Source organism: Triturus cristatus, chromosome 3_1, assembly GCF_964204655.1.
Source record: "Triturus cristatus chromosome 3_1, aTriCri1.1, whole genome shotgun sequence".
Lineage (NCBI taxonomy): Eukaryota > Metazoa > Chordata > Amphibia > Caudata > Salamandridae > Triturus > Triturus cristatus.
In genome coordinates, this window is record NC_140583.1 from 380,162,129 (window position 1) to 380,188,779 (window position 26,651).

General features: G+C 45.6%; 1 protein-coding gene across 1 annotated transcript in view; it reads right to left on the reverse strand.

Moving 5' to 3' along the window:
• Positions 1-26,286, reverse strand: part of LOC146860297 (uncharacterized) — a 781,914-nt gene extending 755,628 nt beyond the window's left edge. Inside the window, exon 1 of the mRNA XM_085644159.1 lies at positions 26,152-26,286. The gene's annotated coding sequence lies outside the window, so the exon portion shown is untranslated. The remainder of the gene's footprint in view (positions 1-26,151) is intronic.
• Positions 26,287-26,651: the final 365 nt, after the last annotated feature.

A 26,651-nucleotide genomic window follows, 5' to 3' on the forward strand; every position in this document is an offset into this window, starting at 1 on the left:
TCAGTATGTAGGAATGTTTTGTGACCAAAATGCGGTCGCAAAACATTCGCATTTTACCACCTACTTCAAGTAGGTGGTAACCCATTCACAAATGGGAATGGTCCCCTAGGGATTCCTTTCCCTTGTGAATGTTTGTTACAGCATTTTTAAGAGCAGTCAGTGGTCCCATAGACCACTGCCTACTCTTAAAAAACTGAAAAGAAAACTTTTCATTTTTGTTTTTGAAACACATCCCATTTTCCTTTAAGGAAAACGGACTGCATTTTTAAAAAAAGAGTGCTGTATTTAAAAGCAGTCACAGGCATGGTGGTCTGCTGACCCCAGCAGGCCACCATCCCGGTGATTTTAGCGATTCTTAGGGGCTCGCAAATTGTGATCTACCTCATTAACTCTTTGAGCTTCATACATTGTAAATTGCAATTTCCTAATTACGAATTTCAGAAATTTACAATTAGGTATTCGTAATATCGAATTTTGATACATGCAGCCTTTTTTGGAATCATATGTTCCAGAGTATAAAACCACTACGACACAACAATGCTTCGGATCATCCTAGGACCACTGAAGAGGCCCTTGTGTCTTCCCCTAATTAGTATCCGACCAGCCCTTTCTTGATGTCACCCCAGTAATTATATAACAGAGGGTATTTAGGTTGCTCCCTCCCTTGTCCTGATGAAGACCCCATACCAAGGGTTAATTGGCCTTTCCATCTTCCTGGGGTCGAAACGTCAACATTTCTAATCACATCTACCTGTATTGGGATCATTATCCACACCTTGAAAACATGGAATCTATACGCTGTATGTTATAATTGTGAATTGCCATTATATAAAGCATCCTCAGACAGGCCTCAACCTAATTGTCTGTAAATATTGTATATATTGGCACTTTAATTTCTTACTTCTTCCTTATCTACTCACAAGCACTCTACCAAGAACGTACTTTCCACTCACTGTGGAACAACTTTGTTATACAGTATATTGTACAATTTATTTGTATAGTGTTGAAATTCAATACATTTAGGCCCAATTACAATGAGGCTCAGAAAGCCTCCAACCGCAGGTCGCGAGCCTCATCGCCGTTTGACTTCCGACCGCCTAATTACAATCTAGGTGGTCCAAAGTGAAATCAGTGGTCATTCTGGCTGGAATCCGATGGGCTCATGGAGCCCGTCGGCTAGTCGGAGACTGCCGTGTAAACTCAATGGATGACGTACCCGCAGGTGGGATTACGATGTTGATTTCCGACAGCCTGTCGAAACTAACACTGGGGGCTCCTAGCATAGCCCCCTTCACTCTTAAGCCTCCGATTAGGGGCTGAGGGGTCACCTATGGTGCCCCCCTGTGAATTCCTGCACTGTGTGGCAGGCACCGCCAGGTTATGGCCACAGCGCAAGCTCTCATAGAGAAATGGGAGCTTGTGTGAATCCTTGCACCATGTGGCAGGCACACGGTGCAGCGATTCACACAAACTCCCATTTCTCTATGGGAGCTTGTGCTATGGTCGGTTTACGGCCGCAGCACAAGCTCCCATAGGGAAATGGGAGTGTGCGACTACACCATGTGCACTTGCATTACAATTGCGGTGTCGGGACCGCCGACTGGAGGTCTTGAGACAGCAACTGTGTTGGTCGGAGGCAACTCCGACCTACATCGTAATCGGGCCCTATGTGTGAATTTATTTAGTTTAAGTGTATGTTATATATGGTTCGGGTACAATTTATTATCTAACTTGAATAATTTCTCTTGGGACCAATTTTGTTCTGTACCACACCGGAAAATGATTTAGCTGGACCTCATGTTAAAAGTATCCAGCTTTGTGTCGCTCAGTACAGAACAGCATTCAATCTTGCTGCACTAAAGGATTAAAAAAACAAAAAATATGACTACATCTGAATGTAAAGCTTAGGAGCAGGCACGATTACAAAGTTATTCCAGTGCCATAGTGACTTTGGTGGCTTCAGCATTCAACTTTGTCCCACTCCGGGCTTTTTGCTTCCAAAACTGGACACTTTAGAGGGAGATTGATGACAATGGAATTGACTTCAAGGGGCTCTGTATAGCTGAAGCATCCTTCCTTGATCTATTAGAGGAATTTAAAAGCCAGAAGAGTAAAATTGTCTCAAGTTATAACCCACCACCACTACTAAGACACATCACAATTACCACTAATTAAGCCGCCAACACCAATGACATTACCCCAGACGCCAATATTGCCAATGTCACAGCCACCAATACAAGCACTACAAATATCATTACTGTTGGAAACGGCCCTTTTTGCAGGGTTATCCCCAAACTTTTTGCTTCTTCCTCCTTTATTTTTTTCTGACCCGTGGTTGTTGGCAATAGGACCCTGGGCACTTTACCACTGCTAATCAGTGCTAAAGTGCATATGCTCTCTGTATAAATTGTTATATTGATTGGTTATCCAGGATTGGTATATTTGTTTCACCTGTTAGCCCCTAGTAAAGTGCACTGCGTGTGCCAGGGCTGGTGATCCAAATGCTACTAGTGGGCTGCAGCACTGATTGTGCCACCCACAGGAGTAGCGCTAAAAATAATGTCTTAGGCCTGCTTGCAGTGCCTATGTGCAGTCCAGGACTGCCATGTCGACCTGGCCAGTGCACCCACTGACCAGGCCTTATCCTTCCCTTTCTGTACATGTAAGGCATCCCTATGGTGGCCCTAGGTACCCCCCTGGGCTGGGTGCAGTGTATCTGAAAGGTAGGGCATGTACTGAGGAGTGTAACATGCCCTGGTAGTGAATTACAGCCATTTTCGTTTTTCACTGCTGAGAGGCTATCTTGCCCATAGGATAGAATGGGGAAGGCTGTTTACATGCCTATCTTCCCATAAGGGCAAGATAGAAAATCCAAGTTTGGTATCTCTGTGTTCAGAATTTAATTATACATCGTTTTAGCAAGATGGTTTTTAAATTCACTGTGTGAGAATAGCACTTTTTAGAAAGTAGCTATTCTCCTGTTTAACCTTCCTGTGTGCCTGTGTGCTGGTTGGCTGAAGGGTGTCATGTGATGGGCCAGGTGGCTCCAGGAGCCTGGATGAGTCAGCAGCAGGGTGAATAGGGAGATCTGCTTTAGATGGGTGGGAGGAGTAGTCCCTGGGTTTGAATAGGGCTGTCCCTGCCAAACACAAAGCTGGCTCCACCCCCTGCTGGCCAGGCTGAGGACTCTGCCTCTGCTGGCACAAAGAAGGCTCCACCTCCTGCTGAGCGTCTAACGACCCTGCCCCTCACTCTGAAAGGAACCAGGTGCTCCAGAGCAGAGCACACCCAGGAACCGGTTTGAGCAGGGGAATCCCCCCACTGGAACAAAGAGAGACAAAGGCTTGGAGGGGTATAAGAAGAGGACCCCAGACACCTAAAACTTTAGATCACTTTGGAACTAAGGAGGAACCTCTGCCAAGGAGAAAGCTGAAAAGAACTGAAGAGGAGAAGACTGCCTGCTTGCTGTTTTGCTTTGCTGCCAAGGAGAGGGGAAGGACTTTGCTGTGTCCCCTTCTTTTGATTCTGATCTCCAAGGGCCTGAGAAGAGCTGGCTCCCTGTTAAGAAGTCCCAGGAACAAAAGGACTTCACCACCAGCTCCCCTGGAACTCTGCTGAAGGAGTTCTGACCTGCCTTGGAGTGCTTGCCCAGTCTTGGGGCCTCAGGAGGTCGTTTTGCTGTGTTTTGGGAGCTGGGAAGCAGAAGCGTGAAAAAGAGTAACTGGTACCCAACGCATCATCCGATTGCGTGTCGCAAGAACGAGAGTGCGAGGAAAATTTCATCGCGGCACCATCGCAACACGCAGGGTCCCCGCATCGCCGAGTGCGTCGAGCATCGTCCCGAAGCGTGAAGATTCCTGACATTGCGAGGGTCGTCGCAGAACCAGTTTGCGAGCCGCACCACTGCCAGTGCGTGAAAGTCTCCAGTCATCGTGTGCGTCGACGCAGAGTCCCGTTCCGTGGCGCATCGAGAGTTGCGGCGCCGGAAGTCAACGCTGCGCCGCGCATCGTGCCACATCGAAGCGTGTCGCATCAAACCTGTGCGTGAAGCTTCCCCCTAAGAAAGCTACGCAACGAAAGCCAAAGTCATCGCATCCTCCCCCTACAGATCGGAGCCGGCGCATCCACCTCTGCTGCGTGAAGCAGGGCTGCTGCAAAGCCTCCCCAGGATCTCAGGAGTATCGCATCGCCTTTGCCATCTTCCTTGTTATAGCTTTTGGGAACCTTATCGCAACTACAGGTACTGTTGGGCACGAAAGTGTCGCATTTTGTGCATTGAGAGTCGCATTGTGCAGGACACTGATTTTTACATCCTGGAGTACTTTCTGCAAACTCTTGAACTATCTTTAAAGTAACCTTTTTAATTGTATGTTGGTTTTTCTGTAGTATTTGGTCTTGTGAAGTTTTTAGTAAAGATACCTTATTTTTCTAAAACTGGTGTGGAGTAAATCTGTGGTGTTTTCACTGTGTTACTGTGGGTGTTGGTACAAATACTTCACATTGCCTTTGATAGCCTAGACTGCTCAGGCCAAGCTACCTAGAGGGTGAGCAGGGGTTATCTTAACAGTGTATCCCCCTTTCCCTGACTAGAAGCAAGGGTCCCTACTTGGACAGTGGTACCTACCCTGCCAACTAGAGACCCCCAGATCTAACATTGGTGGCAGCGGTGGGATTGAACTTGTATTTGTACTTGACCCACAGTAATTGGTGTACATCACTAGGAGTGCAGACCAATAGACAACCACATACTGTATTATTTTTGATTCTATTTTTGAGTAACTCTTCAAGAGCATCCTGTCTCAGGTGGCAACAAGTGAGAGGGCAGAATTGGAGTTTTCCATTGAGGATTTGTATTCGTACAAAGTTGAGGAGCTCAAGCAATTCTGCAAAGACCTTGGTTGCCCTGTGAAAAGCGGATCTAGAAAGGATGTGCTACAAAGATTCTTGAAGGCCTGTTGGGAGGCCCAAGAGGAAGATGATGCAGATGAAGAGAATGGTTTTATTCCCCAAGATCTGCCCGTGGTCGGACCAGTCTCAAGGGCTGGCAGCTCCCATTCCAGTAGGGGGCTCACTCCAGAGGAGTTGGAGGAGAATCAAAGGGTGAGAGACCATGAATTGGAAATAATGAGAATGAAAATGAAGCAAATGGAAGTAGACAAGGCGGCGGAGGAGAGCAAGAAGATGTATGCCTTAGAAGAATTGAAATTGACCTTGGCACATGAATTAAGAACGAGGGAGCTTGATTTGGAGCTCGAGAGGCTTGAGGCCATGAGTGTCTCAGCTGAAGAAGAATGGTTAGCTCAAGAAGTGAGCTTTGCTGAGTTGGAGGTGGAGTCCAGCTCAGATGGTGGCAGCAAGATTGTAATATCCAGTGCTGAGGGAGAGGTACAAACACCCAGAGATGTGGCGCCTAACTTGAGGGAGGGGGTTGACATACACCAGGGGGTTCAGGTTTATGATGTAGTTCCAGTGGAGTGCGGTGTCCCTGAAGTGAATTGGGGAACTAGCACAGGGGACCATATTCCTAGTGGTGGGAGGGACACTCTACTGACCCTAGATGAGAGGTACAGGGAGAGGGGTTCCCCCATGGTAGAAACCTTGGTGTGTGAGTGTGAAGACCGCCCAGAAGAGTGTGAGTTGTGTGAAAGGGACAGTCAGATACTGTCTTGCCAATCTCAGGAGAGTGGTGTGGGGTACTTGTGTGAGGCACTGGAGGGTGAGGCAAACGGTAGCTTGGTTAACAACTGTGGGGGGCTGTGTGATTCATTTGTTGGAGAGCATATTTTAAGTCCCTGTTTTCCAGAGCTATGCCAACACCCGGTGGAGTGTGAGTTCTCTGGTTCCAGAGAGCTTGCGTTGGAGGCAGACCTTTGGTTGGATGCCAAAAGGTCTGGAGAGGCATTGGGGAGTGATCCCAAAAGGAGTGGCCCAGATATCTTCCAGACCTGTGAGGTGGAAGAGGTTCAGGGTAGCCCGGTTAGGTCCCAGTGTAGTGGGAGGGGTGTAGGGGCTCACGTCCTGTCTCAGTGGAGAAGGGGTGAGTATGGGACTGTGGGTCCCAAGGTGCCCGAAACCCAGTCTCAGGGCCTGGAGGGTTTCTTAAGGGAACACCAGGTTGGGGGCCTAGACCGTGCTAGTAGGCCATTTGAGGAGGATCTCCTAGTGTCAGGAGAACCTGGAGCCTCTGTAAACAGAGCTCCAGTGGTTCTGGTGTCTGGCGGTACCGCTCCAGTTGGGAGGGTGCAGAAGTCCAGACTGAGGGGTGAGAGGGGGATGTGTTCCCCAGTGGGAGAACCAGTGGGTCAGGGACCGGCCAGAAGGGCTGAGTCCCCTAGGAGTGACCATGGTGACACCACTTTTGTCCTGGGGGATCTTCGCGCACTGTCAGGTGGACAGGGGCCGGGAGATCTGCGCCAGGCAGACTGTCACGAGACACATGAGTCATGTGTCACCCTCGGGGAGATGCTGTGTGAGTCCCCGGAAGTCCTGGCATGCCAGGCAGGTGTGCAACCGCAGGGTTTATTCCCTGGGTTGGGAGGCCAGGTTCAGGATCTGCCTGACCTGGAGGGAAGGACATCTGTAACCAGTGTCCTGACTGGTTTGGCTTCCAGGGGTACCACTCCAGTGGGGAGGGTGCAGCACTCTGGAAGGGGGTGCAGAGGGAGGGAGTCCTCGCCTCTGACCCCGGTTCACCTGGAGGGTGTAGACCCTAGGTTGGAGGGCCAGGTCCGGGGTGTCCCCCCTGACCTGGGATCCCAGTTGCAGGATAGAACCCCTGAACTTGTGGGCGAATGGTGCAGGACACCTGCCACAGGTGCCCTGACTATTCTAGAAGGGGGTACCGCTCCAGGTGGGAGGGTACAGAGCCCCAAGGAAGAGAAGGACTGGGTATGGAAAAGCCCACCCCAGCCTCCTGTCCAGCCACCAGATACAGGCCCGGGGCTGGTGGGTCAGTGCCAGGTTGTCAGACCCGACCTGACAGGAAAGGAAGTGGACAAAGGGTGCCCAGCACCTGGGGCTACTGCCCCCCACCTTCTGATGCCACAGGGGTTTGAGGGCCCTGAGAGGCATAAGGCCTGGGCCTCATCCCTGACCACTGTCACTGGGGCTTGCTGTCTGTCTGTTGGGACACATCTGTGAGCAAGTTAAGGCTAGGTGCTGCACAGGTGGTGTCCACAGGTGAAGAGAAGGGTTCCACATGGGTTGGCTTGGTGGACCCTGAGAGTATGGATGGAGAGATCCAACCGGGTTCAGGAAGGCGTAGAACAGGAATAGTGCCCTGCTGTTTGGGCCAGTTTCCGTGTTCTATCGCCCTAAGCAGGGAATCCCATTGAGGTATCGCTTGGTCTACCCTGGCTTTAGGCTGGAAGGGGGTTGTGTTGGAAACGGCCCTTTTTGCAGGGTTATCCCCAAACTTTTTGCTTCTTCCTCCTTTATTTTTTTCTGACCCGTGGTTGTTGGCAATAGGACCCTGGGCACTTTACCACTGCTAATCAGTGCTAAAGTGCATATGCTCTCTGTATAAATTGTTATATTGATTGGTTATCCAGGATTGGTATATTTGTTTCACCTGTTAGCCCCTAGTAAAGTGCACTGCGTGTGCCAGGGCTGGTGATCCAAATGCTACTAGTGGGCTGCAGCACTGATTGTGCCACCCACAGGAGTAGCGCTAAAAATGATGTCTTAGGCCTGCTTGCAGTGCCTATGTGCAGTCCAGGACTGCCATGTCGACCTGGCCAGTGCACCCACTGACCAGGCCTTATTCTTCCCTTTCTGTACATGTAAGGCATCCCTATGGTGGCCCTAGGTACCCCCCTGGGCTGGGTGCAGTGTATCTGAAAGGTAGGGCATGTACTGAGGTGTGTAACATGCCCTGGTAGTGAATTACAGCCATTTTCGTTTTTCACTGCTGAGAGGCTATCGTGCCCATAGGATAGAATGGGGAAGGCTGTTTACATGCCTATCTTCCCATAAGGGCAAGATAGAAAATCCAAGTTTGGTATCTCTGTGTTCAGAATTTAATTATACATCTTTTTAGCAAGATGGTTTTTAAATTCACTGTGTGAGAATAGCACTTTTTAGAAAGTAGCTATTCTCCTGTTTAACCTTCCTGTGTGCCTGTGTGCTGGTTGGCTGAAGGGTGTCATGTAATGGGCCAGGTGGCTCCAGGAGCCTGGATGAGTCAGCAGCAGGGTGAATAGGGAGATCTGCTTTAGATGGGTGGGAGGAGTAGTCCCTGGGTTTGAATAGGGCTGTCCCTGCCAAACACAAAGCTGGCTCCACCCCCTGCTGGCCAGGCTGAGGACTCTGCCTCTGCTGGCACAAAGAAGGCTCCACCTCCTGCTGAGCGTCTAACGACCCTGCCCCTCACTCTGAAAGGAACCAGGTGCTCCAGAGCAGAGCACACCCAGGAACCGGTTTGAGCAGGGGAATCCCCCCACTGGAACAAAGAGAGACAAAGGCTTGGAGGGGTATAAGAAGAGGACCCCAGACACCTAAAACTTTAGATCACTTTGGAACTAAGGAGGAACCTCTGCCAAGGAGAAAGCTGAAAAGAACTGAAGAGGAGAAGACTGCCTGCTTGCTGTTTTGCTTTGCTGCCAAGGAGAGGGGAAGGACTTTGCTGTGTCCCCTTCTTTTGATTCTGATCTCCAAGGGCCTGGGAAGAGCTGGCTCCCTGTTAAGAAGTCCCAGGAACAAAAGGACTTCACCACCAGCTCCCCTGGAACTCTGCTGAAGGAGTTCTGACCTGCCTTGGAGTGCTTGCCCAGTCTTGGGGCCTCAGGAGGTCGTTTTGCTGTGTTTTGGGAGCTGGGAAGCAGAAGCGTGAAAAAGAGTAACTGGTACCCAACGCATCATCCGATTGCGTGTCGCAAGAACGAGAGTGCGAGGAAAATTTCATCGCGGCACCATCGCAACACGCAGGGTCCCCGCATCGCCGAGTGCGTCGAGCATCGTCCCGAAGCGTGAAGATTCCTGACATTGCGAGGGTCGTCGCAGAACCAGTTTGCGAGCCGCACCACTGCCAGTGCGTGAAAGTCTCCAGTCATCGTGTGCGTCGACGCAGAGTCCCGTTCCGTGGCGCATCGAGAGTTGCGGCGCCGGAAGTCAACGCTGCGCCGCGCATCGTGCCACATCGAAGCGTGTCGCATCAAACCTGTGCGTGAAGCTTCCCCCTAAGAAAGCTACGCAACGAAAGCCAAAGTCATCGCATCCTCCCCCTACAGATCGGAGCCGGCGCATCCACCTCTGCTGCGTGAAGCAGGGCTGCTGCAAAGCCTCCCCAGGATCTCAGGAGTATCGCATCGCCTTTGCCATCTTCCTTGTTATAGCTTTTGGGAACCTTATCGCAACTACAGGTACTGTTGGGCACGAAAGTGTCGCATTTTGTGCATTGAGAGTCGCATTGTGCAGGACACTGATTTTTACATCCTGGAGTACTTTCTGCAAACTCTTGAACTATCTTTAAAGTAACCTTTTTAATTGTATGTTGGTTTTTCTGTAGTATTTGGTCTTGTGAAGTTTTTAGTAAAGATACCTTATTTTTCTAAAACTGGTGTGGAGTAAATCTGTGGTGTTTTCACTGTGTTACTGTGGGTGTTGGTACAAATACTTTACACATTGCCTTTGATAGCCTAGACTGCTCAGGCCAAGCTACCTAGAGGGTGAGCAGGGGTTATCTTAACAGTGTATCCCCCTTTCCCTGACTAGAAGCAAGGGTCCCTACTTGGACAGTGGTACCTACCCTGCCAACTAGAGACCCCCAGATCTAACAATTACTATCAATGCCATCTCCATAATACAAATATCAGTCAGTCAGTCAAAAAGCTTTATTATCGGTTAAAAACCATAAAAGCGAAGAAAACATAATTACATAAGACAGCCAATTGATCACCAATGAGCAGCAATACAAAGTGTACATAATTAAACAATACACCTAGAACAATAAATATTATTTAAATTTGCTAGTAAATGCAGAAGGGTACTCACAGTTAAACAGTTAGTGTAGCTTTCTCCTTCAGTTTGGCTCCTCTAGAGCACCACATAGAGAACAAGAATCTGCAGGTCGCAAACACAGTCAATGGGGTAGAGTCATATTTCAGCAATCTAAACATAACCCTGTAATCCCTGTAGCCTCTGGACTTGCATAACTGTAAGATCCATTTGGCTCTAGCCGTGGAGAATGAGGGGCATAAGAGCACACCGTGCAGATCTGTCTTTTCGGCGTATTCAAACCCCGGACATAGGCTAGATGCATAATGAGCCATTGACCACTTGTTTGTTACTGCCCTCACTGGGAGAGATCCATGTCTAAATTGGACATACAATTTCTTCGCCAGTGGGGGCTGAATGTCGTCCAAGAGTTTCTCAAATTGGTACCTGTTCTTGACTTCGAGAAAGCTACTGGACAACCTACCCAACGATGGTCTTAGTGCCATCTGTTGCAATCGGAAATAGTTGAGTGCTTTGACCACCGCCCTCTTGGGAGTCATAACAGAGGAGAGTGCGGGGGTAAGCCACAGATCTCCCTTCCCCAGGGCTAGGCATAGATCTTTAACATGCTTTAACCAAGGGATTTTTCCCACACCCCTTAGCGTCAATAGATGACTAAGTTCCTCCTGATAACTTAAGAGCTCAGATGTGGACCAGAGTCTTCTCCAGTACAATAGAGGACGGTTAGGGATAACTTCATGTATGGGGACCAGACCTAAGTCAAGGCGTAGCGGGATCAGCGGTGTGCTCTGTGGGAGTCTCAGCAGACGCCTTATGAAACTATTCTCAGAGATAGAAAGCGAGGAGGCATTGGCGTGGCCCCACAGCTCTACACCGTAGAGCGCCCCACCTCTTGCTTGTGCTTTAAAGATTTCTACTGGAGGTCCCACAATTTTGGATGTGCACTCATTATGTACCTTTAGAATACCTCCCGCTGCTTGGGCCAGCTTCATATTTGCCTTGGCTATATGGGTCCCCCATTCCATCTTGTCATTCAGTGTTACCCCTAGATATTCAAAAGTAGAGACTCTTTCGAGGACCGTGCCATCCATGTGGGGAAGGGGGCAGTTGGGCAATTTAGAGTTAAAAACCTTAAATTTGGTTTTGGACAGGTTGATCTCCAGGTTTCTTAGTCTGCAAAAGGAGCAGAAAGCCTCCAATGTTCGCTGAATACCCGTTGAAGATTTTGATAACAAAAGGGTATCGTCAGCAAACATCAGGGCTGGTATCTTTCGGGCTGCCAAGCTGGGAGAATCTAAATCCCGCCCGTCCCAAAGATGTTTGATCAACCCATTAAGAAAGAGCGAGAAGAGCGTGGGGGCCAACACGCACCCCTGCCTCACTCCCTTTTCCACTGGAAAGGCGGCCGAAAGCTCCCCATTCCTCCCGTACCTCACTCTTGCAAAAGTGCCCTGATGTAGACGTTTAAATAATTGGCACAACTAGGCTGGAACACCCATCTCCAACAAAATGGCCCATAGCTTCTCCCTCTGGACCAGGTCAAATGCAGATTGAAGATCTACAAAGATCAAATACAAACGGCCAGCCCCCAAAGTCACCGTCTTCCAGAATACCATCTGTAATCTAAACAGTTGGTCGATGGTGGAAACTTTGGCATGAAAACCTGCTTGTAGGGAAGTCAGGATGTGACACTGCAACCTTGATAGAAGAATGCGGGCCATTAATTTCTGGAAGACGTCAATAAGAATGATGGGGCGGTAGTCGACTGGGTCCAGGGGGAAGGCCTTTTTATGGATGGGAATAATCTCCGCGCTCAGCCAAGTTAGAGGAATTTCCATACCCAGGAGTATGGCGTTACAATATAGGCACATGTAAGGGACCCAGACCTCCTGCTCACTCAGAAACAAGTCTCCTGGTATGCGGTCCAGTCCGGGGGCTTTCCCTGTGGCCAGACTTTTAAGGGCTCCCTGAGTTTCCTGCAGGGTTACTGGATAGTAGTCCAGGTCAGTACTGACCTTTGTGTCTGGAGCAGGTGTGACTGAGTCTGTTGGGGTCACAGTATTAGTATGCGAGAAGAGGGGTTTAAAGTGCGCTATCCACACATCTTCACTCAAATTAGGTGTAATAACACTCGACCCCTCGGATAACCTGATCTAACCAGGTTCCAAAATGCCCTATAATCACGTCCATCTAGGGCATCTTTTATGTTATCCCATCTACGGGCCTCCCATTCTGCTTTGGACTCCACTGTACTGCTTTTGTAAGCGAGTCTAGCCCCTCTTATACTCTCAACTGTGCCAGTTTTAACCTCTCTAACAAGGGCACGTTTTGCCTCCCTACAGGATTTGTTAAACCACTGTTCCTGGATTCTTGGCCGGACCCTCTCGTGAGCTGGGATATAGAAATAATCAGCTAGGGAGGTGAATAAATTAGAGTGGATAAGCTCAAACGCCCGAAAGTAGAAGCAATCATAAGTATCCGGCAAAAAGGAAGCCTCTGCAAAGGACGAGGTAACTAGTTGGTAGAGCTCAGATACTTTATCCGATGCCAATGCAAACTTAGCCCATTTAATACGTCTGCCTCCTGCCACAGTGATTAAATTGGGGTTTGGGTAAGGATCATACTCCCCCACTCCAAGTTTACTGCCCAAAGCTGAATGAAGTTTTAGAGACAGGAGATTGTGGTCACTATCCACTCTCTCAATTACAGTGAAGGTCTTAATTTGGGACCACAATTCAACATTGACCATAATATAGTCAATGGTCGTAGTTTTCCCCGCTCTATTGTAAGTGGGCTTCCCTGGGAAGTCGGCAGGATGTCTGCCATTGCAAGCTCTAAGGGAATGGGAGACTAAAAGCTTATGTATCTGCAGCGCCAATGGAGTCAGGCGCTTTGCTGGATACAATAAGCACTCCTGAATATGCCAGATAGAATCCTCCTCTGCAGTTACAGACGGGATCCCCACCAATGGTTCAAAATGACAATTAAAATCACCACCCAATATTCTATGTATAGGAGTGGGGTACAGTGTGAGGAGCTCGTCAATAGCCTCAATCAGGGGAGACCCCCTGGAGTGGGGAGTGGGGCGCAGATAGATGTTGAATATCACTACTGACGTGCCATCCAGATATTTAAGGGCAATGCACAAAAGATGTGTGTATCGATCACTGTCACTGAACACCTCAGATGAGTAGCTACCCATGTGCACAAGCCCCCGATGGTCTACCCCTCAATCCCTGTGCAGCTGGTATGTGGTAGCATGCATAGCCCACCCTGAGGGGGATGGATGTCATCCAGGTCTCTTGGAACAGACACACGTCATATTGATCCACCAACTCCCCCCAATCTGGGTTCGATAACTTAGAGCCTAACCCCGCTACATTCCAAGACCCTATAAATGAGCTACGTAGCTGGGGCCTTGTGGGATTGGCTATGGCGGGCAGTGGCAGAAAAATACAAAGGATTCATTTTTGAATGGTTGTCCCGCTTTCATCTCCTTGGCCGCGAGCTTTAAGATTTACAATTAGTATAGGTGGCAGTGGATCCACTAGTACTGCCCCCCCTGCGGTCTGAGGGAGCTCCTCCCCTTCCCTCTCACCCGCCTTCACCTCCGGGCACTCTGCTGGAATACGATCTATATCATTGTGCCAAGGGGAGGAGGCTAGTTAGTGCACATTATTCAAAGCACTAAATCTATTTTCCACAGGTATATTATATTTAGACCTCTCACCGTCCTTATGATAGTAGGATGCTCAAAAACCACCAGGGAACCTTTCCTGTGGGTAAAAATACCCTAAGTGAAGGGGGGTAATCGGACTTTGATGACAGGGTCCGCCCCATTCTAGTATATGATTAACCACGCCAGGATCTCTAAAATTAATGATCACACAATCCCCACCAATATCTTTAGTATTATTCCCTATCCAACTAACTCTTCTGGCAAATAGTATTTCCCCTTGACTTGAATTCGTTAGTGGCCTGCATTTGTTCAACCAGAATATGATTTTATTCTTTAGCTCGTGTGAATGTTTCGCCTCGCTCTTCTGCCAATGGCGGAACTCAGATAGTACCACCACATAGGGTGAGGCCTCAGGAGGTAGCTGGATGGAGGGTAGTAATTGTTTGGGGGTCTTGGCTGGCAGTTTAGGTGTAGACTTATGTGGCACCATTCCTCGAATTCGGAGCTGTTTATTCATCCCCATTGAGGTTGATGTCAGGATACTGGTACAGGGGCCCGCTATACTTGAGTGTCCGCTAGAGAGAATGGCGGGGCAGAAATTGGTAGGTCCAGTAGGACAATTGGTTATAGACGATGGACCTGGCCCTTGTTCACATTTATCTGGTTGAGGTCCTACACCTTGACTTTGGTCTTGGATTGTCTGTTTAGCATTGCCTACGTCCAGAATCGGGAAAATATTCCTAGTCGGCGATGTTAGCTGGGGGGCTACACCACTTTTTGTATTTATCATGGACACTACTTTATCAATTCTACTCATCAGGGTTTTAAACCGAGATTTGATAAGTTGTTCCATGTGAGCTTGCAAATCAATTGTTAAGTGGGTAGCCCACAGAGGAGGAGCTAGAGTGGAAAAAGAGAGCCCTGCATCTGGCTGTGGAGTGTCAGAGGCAGGTGTGGTGGGCCTAGCGGCTTTTTTTTGTGGTTTAGGCTTCTTTTTTCTAGGGCAGTTCTTAGATGGCTTGTTAACTACCTGACGAGCCAGAGGGGGAGGGAGATTACTACTAGAGCCTACCTCTGACTCTATCTGAGCGCACGGAAGGTCCGCAAAGGAGGTTGCTAACAGCGAGTCAGGAGAGTTAGCTGTGGCTAAAGAAACATTCCCAGGTGGCGTATTAGGTAGTATAGTAGGTGTCAATGAGTGGCGCCTTTCGGTGTTTTCTATGGCCGAAGCTACCACCCCAATAGTCTTTTGAAGCATTTTGTCTATTGCAGTTAAGCTTGGGAGTGGTCTTGTTGAGACGGCTGTTTGGCGTGTAATAGGACGTGTGGATGGGGTGAATGGTTTTGCCCATAATTCCGATCAAAAGGTTCACACCAAATGTAAAAAAAGAAAAGTACTACAAAATGTCATTTAAAACTACTTAGAATACTAATGAGAAAAGCATGTAAAGGTACTATGAGTCAACAGATAAGAGTTATCACAGAAATAGTAATTGACTGACTAGTTAAAACATTACCAAAGTTCATATGTCCAAGCAGCAACAGTGTCCCGCCCCGCGATTGTTCTCCGCGCTTCTTGTAGCGCGTGGGCTTTCACGCTCCTCTCTCCTGGGAGAGCAAGGATTCCTGGGTCTTGGAGTCCCCAACCAGCTAGCAGCTACAGTGTCCCGCGCCACGAGTGTTCTCCGCGCTTCTTGTAGCGCATGGGCTTTCACGCTCTTCCCTCCTGGGAGAGCAAGGATTCCTGGGACTTGGAGTCTGCTAGGTCTGGTCTCCTCTCGCCCGGATCGCCAGCGGCGCGGGCACTTCCGTCGGCCCGGGGGTGGGGAGGCACGCAGGTCCACCACCGTCTAACCAGCCCGGGTGTGCCTTCTCCAGCCGGGCGGCATTGCAGTTGGAGATCAAGGCGTCCAAGGGCGTTCTCTCGCCACAGGTTTCAGACTGGAGCCCACCGAAGTAAGAAGACCGCTCTCCGAGGTGGCCTCAAGTCCTCGTTACTTTCAGAGACTCCCGGTTCTCTTCAGGTAACTCCTCCCGCTTGGTCGGCGCAGCCCCGGTGCCTCCGCGAGCTGCAAAATCAACTGGAGTAGCTGTGACCTCTGGTGCGCTTGGAGGGGTGAGGAAGCCTTGTGCCACGCTGGTGGCGGGCGGAGAGGGGAGCGGTGTTTTACCTGCAGTGCGCTGGACTCTCTGCTAAATGTTTATAAAAAGAACCCTTATCTGCCAGTTCTGTAAAAATCCTGTTTTTTTAAAGGCATTCAGTACTTGCCATTTATTTGATCCCTGATAGAAGAGCACAGACAGTCCTTCTGAGTTTTTAATCCTCTTTGGAAGCAATCCGCTTTCAGAATAATTCAAAATATAGGTGCCTTTTGCGGCTCCGGGTCACCAAACACGAAGTCTCCAGTTCAGTCTTTGCGGCTCTCCGTCTCCAGTTCCTCCCAATGCTGTATTTTTCCACAGGAAACCTTTGCAGTGCACGGAGGAGAGACCTGCTCCTGTGCCACAAATAATAAAGTATGTCTTCTGTAAATCACAAAACGCCCAAGCCTAGAGTGTATTTTTACTCCCCATAAACACGCTAAAAACACAAGTCCATCCACTGATTTGAGTTGGCGCGGGGCTGTGCGTTTTCAAAGCACGCACAGCCGAGCACGGCAATTTAAAAAGTGCAATCCTTTGGTGACAGAAAACTCAACAAATATCAACAATACTACCTGAACAACACTATAAAACCAGACCACCATACCCCAATAACACCACAGATATTACCACCAATACCACCATTACCAACAGCAGCCATATTAGTACTACCAGCTATACCACTACCACTGACAAGCATTGTCAAAGGCAATAGATTTATCTTTGATGTGCTATTCTGTGGAGAAAAAATGTCAACATGTCTCCTTTTGCGAGCTTTGTCACATTAAAGACAGACATAATAACATTGTCAAAGCATGTTCCCTTTCTGTTCTGGAGATCTCATGTGAAGTTTTGTATACAGTTCTGGAAGGCTCGTCCGTCGTCCTATTTCCAGTTCTGCAGACCATCTTTGTCATTTTCTCTCCAGTTCTATTGGCCACCCTTGATGTTGCTTTTGGCTCTGGAGGGCACATATTGAGTAGTGTACATGTTTCTAACTGGCATGACTGGGGTGTTCAGTTCTGGATGAAACATGGAAGAGTGAGTTGGTAATAAACGGTAAAAGGCTGGTTCGTGAATGCACTGCTTATTAAAATTGAGGAATGATGGTACAATCTTGAATACTGATAGGGCAGGAAAACACTTTTTAGGTACAATTTGATATGCCATCTCTAGTTATAGTGAATAATTACCACTGGATAGATAATAGTGACTTGCTTCTGAACAAGATCAGGAACATTTAGCATGTTAATCAAGAAAGCGCTCACCAACTGCCACCAACAGAGATTACTGGCAATTACACATATTCACACACATATATACACACATATCCGTGTAATTTTTGGGTACCTGCAAACACATTTATTTATATGAAGAGAGAAAGTTTTAACCAAGTCTGTAGAGCAGATGAGAGAAAAAACAATTTAAAAAGAACACTTGACAGTTACTGGCTAAGAGCGTAGTTCATTCAGTTTAGCAATAAGTGCCAAAATGTGGTGTCATCATGAGTTTGAATTCTGGCAGATCCATCTCAGCCTTTTGTCCTTTCAAAATTTGTAAAGAGAATTATTCCAACTGAATTCTTTAGAATTTGTTTGGAATATTTAAAAAAATACAAATATTTTTTTAATTATATTAGAAAAATATTTCAATGTATTTCAAATGTATTAATTGGTGAAGACTTTTATAAATGTTGTGTAATATGTTTGCAAAAATGTTATATAGAATTTAGACATTTTAATTTCTTTAATTCATTTTGTGTAAGTATTTTAATTTATATTTTTTAAATAAATTTGTTTGTGTTGTAAATCAGTTTTTTGTTATTAATTGATATATTTATTTGAATTAATTAATACATTGAGTTGATACATTTATTCAAATTCATTAATACACTGAGTTTGATATGATTTTAGTGGTAGTATTTTAGTATAGATTTATTTTTAATACTTTTTTTATTTAATTAGGATTGAGAAGTATATACAGTAAAGTATTGGGAATAGTGAATCTGACCCTTCCCTACTGTTGTTAAATTTGCAGTGGGAATAGTAAATCTGACCGATATCACAATCCAACACTTTTCTAACTGTTGCTCTGTTTGGAATTAGAATATTAAATTTGACCCATCCAAATCCTGTAACCCCCCCCTACCAAAGTCCAAAACTTCCTTTGATGTTGCTTAGGTTGGAGTGGGAATACTAAATCAGATCCCTCCAAGTTCTAAGACTGTTCCTAATTTTCATACAGTTTCTCGAGCACCAGGAAATGAGTAACTAGTTTGCGTAAGTGACCCTGCCACCTCTCTTTGCTATTATCTGTTCCTAATTTTGTAAAGTTTGAAGTGGGAATGGTAAATCTGACCCCCTGCAAAGTCCAACACGTTCCCTACTGTTGTTCAGGTGGGAATACTAAACATGATCTTCCAAAAGATCAGCACTTTTCCAATTGTTGCTCAGGCTGAAGTACGAATAGTAAATCTGACACTTTCAAACTGCCACAGTAGAGGCATTACATTGTATTTTCTTTGATATGTGTGTTTTTTTATATTTGTATCTGAATTGAGTGATAAAGGTTTGCTTTCCTATATGTTTTAATATGTATTAGGTTGAAGTTAAAATTGTAAATATCTGTTTCTCTTTTATCTAAGTTGTATGTATTTTTATTAAAGCTTTTTAAATTGTATTTACAGTTGGGTTTGCGTATAGTCCTAATTTTGTTTTTATTTTTTGGTATTTGTTTTAGTATTTTACACATTTTTCAAAAAGTAATTTTAATGTATGTTTGTATTTACTTTCATTTTTTAATTTTTAATTTTTATTTTTTGTATTTTATTGTTTGCAAATAGTATTTTTGATAGTGTATTTTTTATATTTCAATTGTATTGCTTTGTAGTTACAGTGTATATTTTAAATTGGTGTCATAATTAATTATATGCAATTTTTATACTGCTTTTATTTTCAAAAAAGAAAATTCCAAACTTTGATTTTTATTTTTTTTTTAACAAAAAAATGCCTCCCTCTCTATGGGAGTTTCAGGCATGACGAGAGGGGCCCTTTTAGCTCTTTTCAATGCCCCTTGCCACCAGTTTTTTTTCCTGGGGGTGATGGGCATAGAAAAATGGCTGTAAGTCAGCCCATCTAATTTAGATGGGTGTACATACAGCTACACCTCTGATGACGTTTACTCCATCAGGTATCCAGAGGAGTTTGACCACGACAGGGATGCAGTAGTCTCCACGATCATCATTCCTGCTTTTAAATACAGACAGCAGACCATAATATTGGCAGGGAGGGAACTCAGCTGCCATTGCAACATAGTTCCCTATGTGCCAACATATAAATCAGGCTCTTAGTCATCAACAACCTGTTTCTGATTTGCTCCTAATCCTTGAAGCTTGTGTCAGCAGGGCCTGACTCCGTTACTATGGTGTCAAAAATATAGTGCTTATCAGATTATCCATACTGTAGTGTAGTGTAATAAATATTAGATAAATTCAGTTTTATTCACAATTAGTGAAAAATAGGTGACCCAAGGAAACAGACATCAATTTGTATACATTTATCACAACTCATCTGGGTTATAGGAAGGCTCTGTAGATTGTATTTGAGAGACTGGGTTTAGCTCACTTTGCCACCTCAGCTAAGTTATTTATATATATTCACTTCAACTTCTGCAGGCACTGTGCATGATAGACTGCAGAGGGTGCTATTAGATAAGGTGTCGTTCTCAGTGTGGACTCTATTCACAGAATAGGACTTCTTTTTTATTTCATTATAACACTATTATTGATGAGCATTACTTCTACTGGATCATTATTTATCACAAGCATTACTTCTGTCTATTGTTTCGCAATTGAGATTACATGAATTTAAGCAAAGTCAGCGTTCCAGGGTTCTATTTTAACAAAAGTATTTTTGGAACAATATAGGGCTTATGCATCTATGGAACGGTTGAAAATGATCAAGTATTTAAAACTTTCCTAGGATCAATATCAGATCTATCTATGTCTAATATTTCTGGTGTTAGGATGAACAATGACAAGATGTGAAATAGTGAGGGCTTAGAATCGTAACTTGTTCAAGAAAATTACCCGAAAATGTTCGCATTTCCATTGGCAATAACAAATGCCTCTGCCTGTAGTTTGTCAAAACTCTGAAATTGGATTCATTTATTATGTAAAAATGTGAGGAAGTCCTTTAACAGACCAATTGCTTGCTACCCTTTCCACTAAAACCCACTAAATGTTCATAATGTGTTCAAAGAAGGGAAATGGTTATATGATGGAGTGTGCTGATACCTAAACCAGCAAGACAGAGAATAATGGAGTAGTGCTGACACAACTTTTCCCTTTTCACATATATACTGAGGATGGTTTGAATCTCATCATTTTTCACATGACATTTTGCAAATTTATATCAAAATTTATTAAAATGATGCTTTTACCTTTTAGCGTGAGATGTGGTTTCCTTATATCCCGCATTACTTTTTTCAAGCGAGCCCGCACTTTGGGTAAAACTCTCTTGTGACATACTGGAAGCAAACTGGTTTGAACAAAATTTGTCATTTGACAATATTTTTTTGGGTGCCAATGCAAAAATTATTGTTAAATTGTGCAATGTGAAATTTCAAGCAATTTACATAAATTGAAATCCGAAAATTGCACAATTCTCTAGCGTATATTAAAAATTCTCCCAGGCTTAATATTTACATGGGCCAAACTCCAGTGGTGGATAGAAGAGAATTAATCCACCTACAGGTGGATACAATCTATCGTTCTCGAGATGGAAGGCTTGCAGCGTATTTCATTTAGTATTGAGGCACCACAGTTCTCCAGGTTTGACTTCCAAACAAATCACTCTAAATTGTGAAAAGCTTTTAAGAACCAGACTCCAAATGTTCTGTTCTGACCACTTCAGTATCACCTTTCTCTCCTTTCTTGCGGCCCAGTACGTTGATATCTGCTGCATACAGGTCTTTCTTGGGGGTGGGGCTGGAGGAGGAGGGCACAGCTAGGGTTTATGTCAGGCCCTTACCTGGAGCCGCCTGATGATGCACTCCTCTGCTGACATCTCATCCAGTCTCCCTGGAAGGCCATGATTTTCTGGAGCTTAGCATGCTATGGACAAAATGTAAAATGTAAAAAGAACGATGGATTTAGGCCCAGATCTCTGTACTGGGGTGAATGTATGACATTGTTCTGCATTCTGTCCATCAACTGTTGTTTTTGCAAAATGTAAAATGTACCTTCACAATCCAAAATGGCAGTCTTCACTTTCCATTTCCTATATACCTTAGCCAAATTGGATAGTGAACTTCGATTATGATTTACCTCACTCCCTATATAAGGAGGAGCTAAAAAAACGCTTCATTGTGCTGCAACACATTCCGAAGTTTGTTTTTCATTGGTTCTTCACAACCTGGTCCAATTTTTGTCCTACGTTGATTTCTTCCTTTTCTGACTCAAGGATTTCTTTTAGGAATCTCCAGCATCCTCTTGCCTCCATCTTTTGCACAGCTCTTCTTCAAACTTCCAGTCCTTAGGGTTCAACCCTTCCCTGATCCCAAGGTTTTTTGCTGTTTGTCCTTTTTTTGTCTCTTTGCAGCGCCTTCTGGAAGACACTACTCAGGTGTGTCTTGCAGTAGCAATGTCATGGTTGCTGGAAGGGGTCGCCCTTTCCTCTAGCAGAGGAAACCAGAAGATTAAGAGACTGGAAGCCCAGCACTTGACGTTAAAACAGATTCGAAATTCCAGGGGGTGACTCTCGCTCATTAAACCGCAAAAGCTCCTTTCTTTGTCAAGCTTCTATGCATAATGTGCTATGCTTCTATGCATAATGTGCTATCGATAAATGCCTGTGTCTTGGCATTTTATTGTTTTTAAAGCATATTTGTGAAATCGCCCTCCAAGATGCGCCAATTAATCTTTGGGTACTCCACTTCTCCAACTCTCACACTAAAATGGTGGTCGCTTGGTACATGCCCTCTCAGAGAAGCATTTGTATTGTTACAACCTCTTTCTTTATAGAGTTGACATCCGTGACCAGCACCCCACTCCGAAAACTGTGCCCGTTCGACTGCCTAAAAGCAAACACCATATTTCCCCTGTTAACGTGACAAGTCAAGAAGTTTGCATTTTATTCGATTTGTTGTCTACTTTGCATCCGGAAGACAGGTGACTAAAGGTGCAGACAGTGTGCACATAGGTGTGAGAAGCCAGAGGCTTTTCGACAGGAGGAAATGGAACAAAGGTTAGAGCTGATTTAAGCTGATCTAAATGCATCCGCTATACTACTTCCTGAAAGTTAACTACATGTTTATATTGAATCATTCCCTCGCACCTCAACAGCGGTGGCAGTTACACTAAATTAATAATTGACTTCCACATGCTAGCGACAAAGTGAAAAGGGAAGGCTGGCAGGAGATTCAACTGTGCTATTTGCATTGAGGGGCATTTTGAGGCTAGCAGTATTTGATCTTGTATATAAATTAGCTGCATTACTCTTTCCTTCAGATCAACAAACATACAGACAGCAATGCCCGCAGACCAAGTCATACACCTGAAGGGCCAGCAGGCCTGGCCCTTACCCTCAGAAGTGTCAAATATCGCTCTGGGAGTGCTGTAAGACATGGTCTCCATCACAGTTTGGGTTGTTGTGTGTCTTAAACAGTTAAAGAGTTGCATCAGAGGAATTAAGTCACCTTAAATTGTTGTAAATGGTTGTCTATCGTGCTTTAAACAAAAGTATGGGAACTGTGTTGCTGGGGGTAATGAGGTGGGGTGAGTGAGCATGTGGGTGTGGTCAAAAGCATGGCTAAAAAAACAAAATATTCTAGTACTTTTTTCGGACTTTTCGCTTCAGGTATCTACATATAAAATAATGCATAGCTTAAGTGAAAATTAGATTACAAGTAATGTCAATCAGTGTGAAATGCACGATCGTACATTATGAGAACTTTATTAGTTAATGCATTACCTGTGCAACCGTTAATTCTTTACTTCCTGAAGTACGCCAGGATTTGGATTCAGCCACCACAGATATCAAGGACTACTCTCATTCTTTCTCCAAATGCACTATTCTATATTCAATCCTTACAGTTTCTCCTCGCACTTCTATTCCACGCATACATTTTCCTCCTTTCCTGAGCCTCTCCATAATATTGTTTCAATCTGAGTGGACACTTACTATGTCTACCTTGTAACTCTAAACCACTAAAAAACCTGCTTAGCCTTATGTACAACTTACTACTATCAATGTTCTTCTTTATGTCCCCTACCGATCTCCTCTTGCTCAATTCACCCCTTGAGAACAGGGCGCTTCATCTTTCAGAATAATGCATTACACCAGAGAGCCACGTAATTTAAACTTGGTTGGTACAGTGGAGAATAGAGACTTGTGTATGTTTAGTGCTAGAAGGTCCCAGTCTGTGACAGAAAACTGCGAATACGTAAGTGACTATTTGCATTACACACAGTATAAGATACACACAGTATGACATAGGCTTCTACAAAGTTTTCAAAATGGTTTTAAGATAAAAGAAGTGCTTCCAAAATATAGATTTTAGTAATACCCAGACTGTACGTAGTGCAAGTTTCCTTTATAACTGTCTTTTAAAATCACACACTTCAGAGCTTAGCTGGGGGCTCCCTTACAATACCTCCAATACACGTGTGTCATCAGGAAGCGTCAAGTGATTCCATCAATTATAGCCAATACCGGCTTCCAGACACCCTTTATTTACATTAGCAGGTTGACCAGTGGTGCACATTTACATTTCTCTCAGGGAAGCAGGCGAGAAGGCTTGTTTAGCTATTCTGCTCATCCCTGGGTTTCACAGCACAGGAGACTCCTTGCCTTACACTTCAGCTGAAGCATTTCAACTGTCAATTAAAAGCCCCAGGACTGTTGTGTTTTTTTTTCACAAAGCGTAGGGCAAATGTTCTTCGAAAATTAAAAAGTATGGGCAGGTCGTGCCACTAAAATTCTCCCTCCCACCCTTCCCCCACCCCCTCAACCACCCACTGCGGCCACTGACTTCACATGAATGTGTTGCTTTTGGCAGAAATATATCACCAATTGTTGTCGATTCTAATCACAGAGCACAAAAGAAAACACTATAACATAACCAAATGCAACATAAAGCAAAAATGATATCAGGGAACAATAAAAAATAACAGATCGCACACCAACCATAGCTCAAGGGAACAAAAACGCAATAATTTATTGCAGCACAAAATAACACATAATCACCATAAAGAAATGCAAAGCAAAGAATATGCATAAAAATTATTACCAAATGTTACCAACTCAACAAAGTCTTTTCCCAATATGGTGATAAAAGGCGTTTGCACCAAGTATTGCCTGAACTACCACAGAAGGACCGGTAATAGCACCAGCCAAACTCTTTTTTTGAGTCAGCCCATGGTACTAGGGTGAACTGAGAAAGCAGAGTATTGGAAGCAGGAATAGAATGCGACGTTGGACATTGCAATGGGGCGAAAGACAAGAAACTATGAGAAAACAGCACGCAGCAGGTATTTAGATACATAGGTGGCATCTAGTCGCGGCTCCTTCATACCTGCCTTCAAGACAGAGTTAAAATGAGAGCCGAAGGTTTTCGTGAAATCCTTCTCTCTCCCTCTTCACTCCAGTGTGAGGTTAAAGCGTCTTCCTTCTCCGCTCTCTATTTCCTTCTTGTAAACTCTGCTATTTGGTTAACTGCGTGAGAGCAACTGTTTGCTCAAGGAACATGCTTGGATTTGTATTTTCTGAACAGTAGTGACGACACAACAATGTACACGGAAATAAAGCAAAGCGTCAAAGTATGTCGGAGTGAGTGAGCGCAATTAATAGCTGATTGTCAAATAAACTGACTAGAAATTCAGCAGTCTTCCCTCAGGTTCATCAAACACCAGACTCGTAACATGTGCTAAAAAAAAGATCTCTAGCTGGGAGCAGTGAGTTGACCCTCTGAGCAGACTGCCTTCACCTCAGCATTGCACGGTGCCTAGCAGCGGCACTCACACATGGATATGGGACAGTCTGTCCCACATCCATGTTTTTTTAATGCGTGTTTTTTAAAGTGTGTTATATATTCACACAAAAAAAACAAAGGTGACACGTCAGTTATAGTGAGGAAAACTTTATTTAGGTTTGGTATACAAACCCAAAGTAAGCGCCGGAAACATTAGAAATGCACAACCACAACAAATTCATAACTTATACTTATCTGTTAAAGTTATCATTTACATACTGCTTTCATGTTACTGTAAGTCATCCTTATAACTCACATTTATACATACGTGCCACCATTCAAATAATATTACTCTAGCACTTTTGTACATAGTGTTTTCACCTCACTTGCCACACAAACATCATCTATAACTCACCCCTTCTCGATGCACACCTGTACCCTTGGATATAAGCTAGAACATGAGAAATTATTGCAGCAAGTAAAACACTTACAAAGTCATAAATGATAGTATTAGCCAGAACACAGTGCAGGGTGGAGTGGCGAGTTATAGTTAATGTAGTGTGGCGAGTGAGGTGACACGACTGTCTACCCCTCCCCAGGCCTCTCTATGCACATTAGTCCCTGGGGACCACAGGGCATTTTGTCTTCAGAGGGGAGGGGGAGCCACATTAGGCCCAGAGTGGGCACAGGCCATTTTTGCAGTCTGGACACCAATCCAAGCCCAAGTTCTCACGCAGAACTGCTGTACAGAACCAGTCTGCATGCTGGCCACTCGTCCTCCCTCCCGTATGATGTACAAGATTTGCAGTCTTGACATCCATTACTATCACTTACAAAGAGCAGTTGTACCAAGTATGGTTGCGTGGGGGGAAATATTCTTACCTCTCACGAAGAACAGCCCCTACAAAGCTCATTTGAAGTCTGGTAACCAAACCTGCTTCTCAGGCAGCGCAGGCCAGTCTGAACAGAGTCTGTCTGCGTTCTGGGCACCCCTCACACACAGCAGTTTGTACAAAGCTCCTATAACGTCTGGACACTGGCCTAACCTCCCATCCCACAGACAGCATTCTGTACAGAGCCTGAATGCAGTCTCGGCAATAATCTAATGATGCCCTCCCACAGAGCAGTCCGTGCGCAGCACTTGGGAAGTTTGTGAATCTTCCACAGAGAGCATTCTGTACAGACCCTGTTTGCATTCCATGGCTCTCATCTCCCACAAATAACAATCAGTACACAGCGTGTTTTCAGTCTTAGCACTGGTCACACCTCTCACACAGTCTGTACAGACTGATTGCACTATCGTCACTAGTCCTACCCCTCACACACGCCTGGACACGGGAGGTCTGCATTGTGCTAACTATTCCGACGCGCGGAGGATCCAGTACAAAGTTGTGTGACAGTCCTACCTCTTACACAGAGCAGTCCCATGACAGCAGCAGCTCCCAGGAGGCGGCTCTTTTCGGCGGAGGCAGACACTGGAGTGGACTGAGTCCCGCCTGCCCGAGGTTGACATTGAAGCGCAGACGGTTCCTCCGCCCAAGATCCTCCCACTGCTTCCCCGAGAAGCCGAGGACCGGCACTGGGGCGGCACGTCACTCCAGAGCTGCTGAGTGGGCTCGGCCAGGCGATCTCTGAGTGTAGGAAGTCACCTGGGGCGGGCGGGAGCGGGTTACTTCAGCCTCCCTCAGCTGGCGCGTGCCGCCGCAGGTGTACGCACCCTGGGCTCATCATGCCTCTCACGAGCTCCTGTGACGGTACAACATTGGCCGCCGACCAGGGTCTGTGGATCTGGAAAGATGTTACAGGTACTTCGGATCACGCCTGTGCAGACTTCAGCGAGGGTGAATTAGGATCACATGCATTCAAACTGCCTCATCGGGTCATAGCCCTCTATGTATAATGCAGA